The following is a 10,000-nucleotide window of genomic DNA, read 5'->3' on the forward strand; positions in this document are numbered from 1 at the left end:
TCCTCATCACTTAATTATTTAGAGGCTTTAATTAAAATACCTCGTGAAGATTTTCCTTCTTTTCCTTGGCCTAAGCATGGAATTACAATGGTGAGTATTGAAGACAATTATTGGTGGGGAAGAGAATACAAGGCAAACCTTTTAAAATTAAAATGAGATAAACTTTTAACGAATAAAAGAACTATAAAGGAAAGGTAGGGTATATGAATATGTGACGGCAGAGAATAAACCATAAACATATATAAGTGGACGAGGAAAAGATTGACCAGGGAAGATTGCCACTTTCGACAATCATAAATTTATCATAATAGCTGTAGTAGACCTGCTAGTACTTGAAGTAGTAGTAGTAGTAGTAGTAGTAGTAGTAGTAGTAGTTGTAGTGATAGTAGTAGTAGTTGTAGTAGTAGTAGTAGTAGTAGTAGTAGAAGGAAAAGAAGTCGTGAAGTAGTAACAGTAGTAGAAAAAATGCGAGGGTGGCAGGGTAAGAATGTGGAAAATACATGGTAAAAAAATGCCTTGCTAAAAACAACACGTACAAACTTCGCACAATATGAAATACAGTGAGTCACAAAATAACATAAGCATACACACACACACACACACACACACACACACGACTGACTGGTCCAGAGGGAGATAAACTGCGCATCTCTTGTGTGCACGCAATCGCATCTATACCAAACCTTCCGTGTAGGCATGAGCGTACCCTATCTCACGTCTACAGGGGGGGGGGGTACGTGTTCGAAGGTGTACGTAGATGTGTGCACCAATCCCAGTGAGTAGCCGTGCATGTACACCCAATCACACGTTTACTCAGGCGTGTGTACGTAACTTAGCATGCACTAAGTATGTGTACATGACCTCAGACTCCATCGGTTGATCTTGTGTCGGGGAAAGGTTTTGTTTTACTGTATATCACCCCCCCCCCTCCCTCCCCCGTGTGTGTGTGTGTGTGTGTGTGTGTGTGTGTGTGTGTGTGTTCGTAAAAAAGTTTAGATGATAATTACAGCCACCTAAATCAAATACTTCATATAAAATTCTCTCTCTCTCTCTCTCTCTCTCTCTCTCTCTCTCTCTCTCTCTCTCTCTCTCTCTCTCTCTCTCTCTCTCTCTCTCTCTCTCTCTCTCTCTCTCTCTCTCTCTCTCTCTCTCTCTCTCTCTCTCTCTCTCTCTTATGCAACCAATTCATCCACGAGTGATTCTCTATTGGGTGGCTTTTCTTGTTCAGTTTCGAGCACCGGCCGCCTCGCTTCCTCCGTCCCTCTATCCCGTCCCTCCCTCCCTGAGCCTTTGTGCCGCGAGTTAGGTGCCCCGGCAGACCACGAGGGGCGCATCGCTTCCTGTCAGGCTCGCCTCGTTCAGCGTCATTGAGTCTGAACAGTGCAACAACAACGTATGTGAACTTGAGCCGAAAAAGACGTGGAGGAGGCTCTCTGGCCTGCACCATACATCCTTTTACACTATTTCATACTGCAGTTTCATCTACAAGGGCAGTCTTTTTCTTCCTGGGTGAGTTTTGTGGGTATTTAAATGTATATTTTCATTCCTAGGCGCAGATTCAAAGCATGAAGCATCCGTTCACCTTCTCCTTCTCCTCCATCATGTGCCTCTGTGATATCCCTTTACTCGGCTCCTTTCTGCAGTTTTAACTATCACATCGTTTTTTCTCCTAGTGTGAGTTTTGGGGGCATTTGGGGGTCTAATTCACATTCTTACATGGAGACTTCAGGCAAGCAGCATCCGTTTATCTCCTCCTTCTTGTGCCCCGAGAGAACTGTGTGTTACGTTTCCTTATCGTAATTAGCGAACTGTCACTTAGAACTAATGATGCAGCTGCTAATTAGGATGAAGTCCTCATTATCCTCCAGCCGCCAGGGGGTGACAGGTGGCCAGACGCCCTCCGTTGATGACCTCCAAAGTCCACAAACACACCTCTGGGCCGGGTAAGAAGGTCTGACACCACCACCTGACACCCGTCCCTCTCCACCTGGGGACCACAATAATGAATTAATTCTTATCAAATAATGAATAAGACGGCATGAGTGGGAAAAAAATACCCGTAATGCCCCGCGGCGCTAATGACATTTTATCGCACGCACATCCGGACTGCTAGGGCACGAAGCCGCAACCTGGGCAGGACACCGGCATGTCAGCAGTAATTCGGTATTTGTGTGTAACGCCGGAGACTATTTCTTGCGTCAATAAAGATTACGGTATACAGACATTATAGGATATTAGAGCGAGTTTAGCACATCCGTTAGCCATTGTCACAAACCGCAAGCCTCCATTCTCATACCACAAATAATTAGAACTGAGGTTACAACAAAAAAAAGGCATATTAGATACACTTGCATGTTAAAAAAAGCTTTCTAGCAGCACATGTTCAACTCTTGACGGGATGAATAAAGTATAGTATGTATTTTTTTTTCTTGCTGAACTTTTCTAAGCTTCACGAAAGGTTTATGACGTCGTGGCGATCCATTACATTAGTATATTAAACTTTCGCTAGTTTTCCATTCTTTAAGAGCCGGAAAACCTGGCAGTCTGATGTTCTGCCCTTGATTAGGCTATGCCATTACGATTTTAATAAATGCCTCGCCAAGCAGTCCTTTAATAGCAATCAGACACGAAGCAATGGGATCCGGTGGGCGTGCGAAGGTGTGATGGTCCTGCTGGCCAATCCTCGGCTTTTAACTTGGGTATTTGTGGTTCAAGGCCGACAATGCCGAGTCCAGTTTCTCGAAATTTACGGCTATTTACAGCCAACGTGCTGACTTACGTTTAAACTAAACAGTCTTTGATTATTGTCAGTAGGACGAGGCACTGACAAGTATTGCTTTGGTGATTTTGGCCACACTTTATGGCGGAGCGAAACTCAGGTAAGAGACCACTTACAAAACTATTTTCAAGGAACACACACACACACACACACACACACACACACACACACACACACACACACACACACACACACATCCCCACAACACCACGACCACCAGAACCACAATCACCACAGCCACTACCACCACCACCAACAACACCACCGACAGCGTGTCTGGCCGAGGAATATATAACGTCACGGTATCAGTTGCTCCCCGTTGATAGGTGAGGTTGATGGCATTCTTCGAGACAGTGGCCCCTCCCCGCGCGGCCCGGGGCGGGAGGCGGGATGTTAAGATGCGAAGATTATCTCGTCCGAACGTCTCACTATAGCCGCGTTGACATGGCTGGCCGTTCGCTGGCCGCGGCAACTGGCGAAAAATCACTAAGTCATTTCCTAAGACTTTCGCTTCGGTCGTCAATGCGGAGGGCGGGTTTGATCCTATTTACCCGGCGTTCTGGGGCCGGAGACGCCACGCTGCTTCCGATCGGCGTTGGTCCTCCCTGATCCCTTCTGTCCCGCCGACTCCGCTACCAGACGATGATCGGTAATAACAGGCTTCCTCAGACCCTTCCTTCCCGCGTTGCTCCATCACTGTTGATCATTAAATAGAAGCCTTTGTGAGCCTCCCTTGACGGCTTCCCGACCTCCAGACTTTTAACATCAAGTAGCACTCCCACAGCAGGACATTTGGGAGGCAAAAGGGCACCGTTGCTAAGGGCTTAAAAGGATGCTAAGCTCTTTCTTCCCTCCTCAAGTTCAATTAGACTAGCCGACTCTGCTTTTACGACTGATGAAACTGATAGATACTGACTACGGAGCGTTCGAATCCCTCGGTTCAGAACATCATCGAACTCAGGTGCCCCGGTTACTCTCGCACAGCATTAATGAAAAGCCACTTCATCTCCATCTCCGCTTATGAAAATCGAAAGATATGAAGGTCTGCCCCCAAATACAGGCCCATTGCGAAGCTTCTAATCATCGGGGACTAATGTTAAATCACTTCCAGGCTTTCGGAGGGCGAGTAGTATAATGGTTGCTACCCCCTGAAGCCTCCTCGCCCGCGCCCGCTGCTTGCTGCCGCTGCAAACTCGGGCTGCACAAAACTGACACCGGGGAGAACAGCCGCTGCCGGAGATGGATTATGAGAGGTAGGATATCCGTCACTCCACGCCATCCCGAGGTAAATGGATAAGAAAGAGGAGGATGCAAGGGACTGAGAGTGTGTGGGAGACGGGGGGGAGGGGGGGGGTTTACGAGAGAGAGAGAGAGAGAGAGAGAGAGAGAGAGAGAGAGAGAGAGAGAGAGAGAGAGAGAGAGAGAGAGAGAGAGAGAGAGAGAGAGAGAGAGAGAGAGAGAGAGAGAGAGAGAGAGAATATTGTGTAGATAGGTAGTGCTCTTCCTCTTATGTCATCCACTGGCCTCCTCCAACACATGATCGAAGGCATTTTCATGAGCTGCGCCGTAAAAGGTCTGAGCACAATTAAGACGATCGCGAATGATCCCGGTTCGATTCCTCGCTATTCATATCATTACGCCTCAGCACCGCGGTAAACGTAAGTTCAACATTAAAATTCGGTCATTTTTTGATCTTTACTTACAGTCAGCCGTATCATAATATCTTTACATTAAAGCGACGTGAGAGATGTGTGTGTGTGTGTGTGTGTGCGTGTGTGTGTGTGTGTGAGTGAGAGAGAGAGAAATGTATTAAATTGTGTGCAAAGATATGATTTACTATGAATAAGTAAATTAATATCTAGATTATATATATATATATATATATATATATATATATATATATATATATATATATATATATATATATATATATATATATATATATATATATATATATATATAATGTGCATGTCTGTTTACTTGATCCTCTCGTATTCTTAGTTCGTGTGCTTAAATCTCCCTTCTGCATGAGTTGCCATTGGACACTTTCTTCCCGTGAATATAATTAACGCATTACTCACTGCGATCACTTGTCAGATACATTTCGTCTTCCCGGCTGTTCTTACACTCCGTCCACCATATACTTACATCTGTTTGATACGATCATCGATACTATCAGCTGTCTGTTTGCCTTGCTGCCACAACAAAAGCAAAACCCTGTTGTTCATTTGCATATTTACAGCTGGTGGTTGATGACAAACTATCAGTCGGTCTGTTAACTGATCAACAGTCACTATACAGAAAGTGAAAGTCCTGGATTCAACAGAAAAAAAAAATACTTAATGCAACTGGTTTAAATTTTAGGTCAACGGGTCGAGCCGTCTTGAAAGGACCTTCCCGAGACTCAACTCGGGTCCGAATCCTCCTATCGCGTAATCTCTAACCACAGCCCTGCCAGCTTCTGATGCTGCTGTAAGCCGTAAACTGCTCCGCGCTGACTCTCAAATAGGGTGAGGCCGCTGCTGAGGCTATATACAAGAACACTCAATGGCAATGAAGCACTCGACCCATCGCAATCTGCTATTTTCGTCAATGACAATATCCGATTTGTTATAGACAATAAAAAAACTGGAAGCAGAACTCAAACACTTCATGGGTAACAAAAAAATATAAACCGACGAGCAGCATGACTACCAAGAAAGCACACAGATTCTAGATACATAATTTCCTCACCAAGTTTAACCTAAAATAGTTGTGAAGAAGCTGAGTTACCGTATACAATAAGAAAAAAAACTGGAAGGATAAATCAAACACTCCTCATGGGTAAAAAAAAAAATCAACAAACGAGCGACATGACTACTAAGCAATTCTAAAGATTCAAGACTCATAATTTCCCCTCCAAGTTAAAATCAAATCAAAAGTGAAGGAAACAAACATAAATCAAACTGAATGAACCTCATAAGAAATATATATATGCAAACAAAAACTTATCCATACTAGCGACGAAGATTAGATCACGGCATCAAAATAAGTGCAGGAAAAAAGCAAAACAATATAAACTCTGAAACAAAGAAAACATGTTGTAAATATAATTCGAAACGCCTGACCACACCATCACTTAGGGTCAGTTGTGCGTCCCACCTGCCAGGCAAGATGAGGCAAGGTGAGGCGATGACGTAACCGCCGAAGGAACACCTGGACGAAAAGTGGCGAGAAAGGAAGTGGATGAACAAGAAAAGGAAAATGTAGTAAATGTGAATAACAGATGAAAAGAACACCTGGACGAGATATGACGAGAAAAGAAGTGGCTGAACAAGAAAAGGAAAATTTAGTGTGATGATGAATAATAGATGAGAGGAACTGGACGAAAAATGTCGAGAAAGGAAGTGGATGAACAAGACAAGGAAAATGTGGTAGAGATGAAGAGCACAAAGCCTGAAAGCATTATGGAAAAGAAAAACATAGCAAGGACGGAGTGTTGAAGTAGAAGAATACACAAAACTCCGCACGATAAACTAAACTAAAGGAATAGACCAAAACAAGGATTAGAAAGGAATGAAAGCGAGTAGACATGATAAAATAAATAGGAGGAGCATGTAAGTAACAGAATTAGGTTGCAAAAGATAAGTGAAGGTGAAGTAGAGGTAAGCCTTATGAATAAAAGGAATCAAGGTCTAGATATGATTTAAGGTTGGGGAGGAGAGCAGCTGAACACATATGGCGAAACAAGATTAACAAAAAAAAAAAATAGGAAGAAGAAGGGAGTTAAAGAAAAAAGGTAAGAAAAGAGCAGACAGAGCAAAATTTCATGAACGAGAACTAAAGTTTGAAGAGAAATGAATATTGGAGAGGATAGCAAATATAAAAGGATGGCAATTACCAGAGAAAAAAACGATTGTAGGAGGAAGATAATTAGTAAGGAAAAGAAGAGAGAGAAAGGGAGGAAAATTGAAGAGGAGGTTAATGAACGATAAGAAGTGATGCTCAGAAAGAAATGCGGATCAGGAAGAGAGAGTGAACTGAGATTGCAAAAAAGAGAAAAGGAAAAAAAGAAGGAAAAAAAGGCAAGTTAGGCGAGATTGGGGAAAAAGAAATAGAGAATGAAAAAAATGGATGGCGCTAAACAAATGGAACAGAAGCTTAGAAAGGAAAGAGCGATGGGGATAACAAGAAACGGGTAAGGATGGAAAAGAAAAAGGAGGAAGGGAGTTGGTAGAGAATGAAAGAAAAAAGAAGGGAGAGGAGACATTTAGAAGACTGATTAACAAAGACTAATTACAAATATATATAGCTTATAAATATATAAAGAAAAAACACTAATAAAAATGGCATGGAAATAAATAAAGGGAGATGATGATTAACAAGCCAAAGAGACAAAAAAGAGGTTGAGTACAGCAAGTGGGTTAAGATGGATTACCAGAAGACAGTACAGGGAGGAAGACAGACAAGAAAAGAAATGAAGGTGAACCAGGTAAGGGAAAGGAACTACAGATTTTACAGACAGTAAAGAGGATTGGGGAGGAGAGCATGTGGAAAGATACAGCAGAATGACAAAAAAGAGAGGATGGGAGGAGAATGAGAAATGGAAGAGAGGGAGAGATCAGAGAAATGAGAGAGAAGAAAAGATAAATGAACCAGGTAAGGGAAAGGAACCACGGATTTGACAGACAGTAAAGAGGATTAGGAAGGAGAGCATGTGGAAAGATACAGCAGAAAGACAAAAAAGAAAGGATGGGAGGAGAATGAAAGTTGGAAGAGAGGGAGAGATCAGAGAAATGAGAGAGAAGAAAAGATAAACAAATTCCCATGACGATGCAACACATTTGGGAGTAGAACAAATGGAAAATTACAGCGAAATGAAGGAGGAAAAGGATGATAAGAGGAGAATGAGAGGCGGTAAGGAGAAAGCGAAGAATATAGAGAAGACAGAAGGAAAGATGAAAAAAATCCCTTTCCGATCCAACACATGTGACAGCAATGAGGGCTTGGAAGGAGGAACAAATGAAGTGATACAGCAAAAAAAGAGGGAGAAAAATGGATAGATGGAGAATGGGACTTGGTAGAGAGGGAGAGAATAGAGAATATAGAGAGGAAAGCAAGATGAACAAAGTCCCCTGACCATGCAACACCTTCAAGCTCTCTTATCGGCCATCTCGGAAAGCTTGCATGCCAGCTCCCCATAAATCACCTCAAATTCGACCGGCCATATCATTTTTGAAGGAGGTAAAAAATAGGCTGCCAGGCGTAAGAATAGAGAAAAGTGCTTTACAGTGGGTAAGTGGGGGGAGAGAGAGAGAGAGAGAGAGAGAGAGAGAGAGAGAGAGAGAGAGAGAGAGAGAGAGAGAGAGAGAGAGAGAGAGAGAGAGAGAGAGAGAGAGAGAGAGAGAGAGAGAGAGAGAATGTGTGTGTGTGTGTGTGTGTGTGTGTGTGTGTGTGTGTGTGTGTGTGTGTGTGTGTGTGTGTGTGTGTTTACATGCATGGCCGAGCGCCTCACCAATTATTATTAGACATTTACGTCCCTTATTTTGTATATGCAACGTTGCCGACGAAAGAACGAATGTAAATTATTGATAAATATTTCAGGGGAGTTATGGCGGCGGTGATGGTTTATGCTGTTGGGTGGTGGTGGTGGTGGTCATTGTGGTGGTGGTGATGGTGCTGTAGGGTGGCGGTGTTACTGGCATGTGTGTGTGTGTGTGTGTGTGTGTGTGTGTGTGTGTGTGTGTGTGTGTGTGTGTGTGTGTGTGTGTGTGTGTGTGTGTGTGTGTGTGTGTGTGTGTGTGTGTGTGTGTGTGTGTGTGTGTGTGTGTGTGTGTGTGTGTGTGTGTGTGTGTGTGTGTGTGTGTGTGTGTGTGTGTGTGTGTGTGTGTGTGTGTGTGTTGATGGTCGTGGGGAGGGTAGCGATGACGTCCCACCCACTTCCTTGGGGGTACGGAGAAGCGATGGCAGGGAGTGGAACTGACTACCAAGAAGCCAGAGCGCGATCAAACAGAATGACATTTGTTTTGGAAGTTGAAATGCTAAAACGAGCATGTTTTTTCTATTAAATGTTTTCATTTCGACGTCCATTATTTTCCGCTATGAATGCCCCAAATGAATATTATCTGTACACTGACGATATTGGGTCATAATAAAATTATTAAATGCCAGTTTCGTTATTTAAAGTATGTGCTGCCAACCCTTTCCTTCTGGGGTTAACGGCACCATCAGGGAATGATGAAAATGAAGACTCGATGCAAAAATAACAGGATAAAGAAAAACGAACATGAAATTACACATGCCAGAGAGTTTTAAGGATTACTCATGCAATTCAGTAACTGCAGTTTTCCGTAAAAATTGAGAAAAACGAGTTTCATTTTTACTGAATCCATAAATTTTCAATCTAATGGATACAGCTTTTCATATTTATTACATTTTTGAAGAGGAAAAACAAAATGTACCTATCAACTCAAAACAAAAAATAATAACCTAATATATTTTCAAAACTTTGGAAACAAAATTTTATTTGAAAGACGGTAAATAAGATATGTCTAACATGAAGTAAAAAAAAGTATGGGTGGTATTCAAGTTTTAGTATGTTATATGGTGAAAAAATATCTCAATCTAAACCAGACCATTTACTAATACTGGCAGGACTGTCTCGTATTTATATTTCTCTGCAGTGCTTCCTCTATCCCGGGCTATGGCAAACACGCCCCTCAGACTTCCGCACCGATTCCTTCTTTCAAGACACGTGGTCAGTCAACAGAGCCCATACCTGCCTGGCCGCCCCTTGCCGCGCCTCCGCATCACATTCCGGCAAATTTTCGTTCTCATGCTGAACCACTTTTTCGTTGAACCTTTGCGGTACTCTGTTTATAAGGCAAGTTTACGATGCCAACACGAGAAAATACCCCACCCCCTTCCCCCCGAGGGTCATCCGAGCGCTACGACGATCGAGATTATTGTTTTTTGCTAGGCGGCGGTTCACTTTGAGCCTCCACTCATGCACCTCTCATCGGAGGCTCCTCGTCTGGCTCCTCTGATTCGTCTCTGCGTCAGCACGCATCACAGGCGGGAAAGGCCGAGACCATACACAAGTCACCTTTCCTAATCGCTACTTCACAGGTGCTCCGGTAGTGTGTGTGGTGTTGGCTGGGGATCGCGAGTTCAAAGCGTGATCAGGCCATGGTGAATTACACTGCTCCGTACTGTAGTAGATAAAACAGGCTCAACCTAGCA

This window comes from Eriocheir sinensis, chromosome 66 (genome assembly GCF_024679095.1).
Source record: "Eriocheir sinensis breed Jianghai 21 chromosome 66, ASM2467909v1, whole genome shotgun sequence".
Classification (NCBI taxonomy): domain Eukaryota; kingdom Metazoa; phylum Arthropoda; class Malacostraca; order Decapoda; family Varunidae; genus Eriocheir; species Eriocheir sinensis.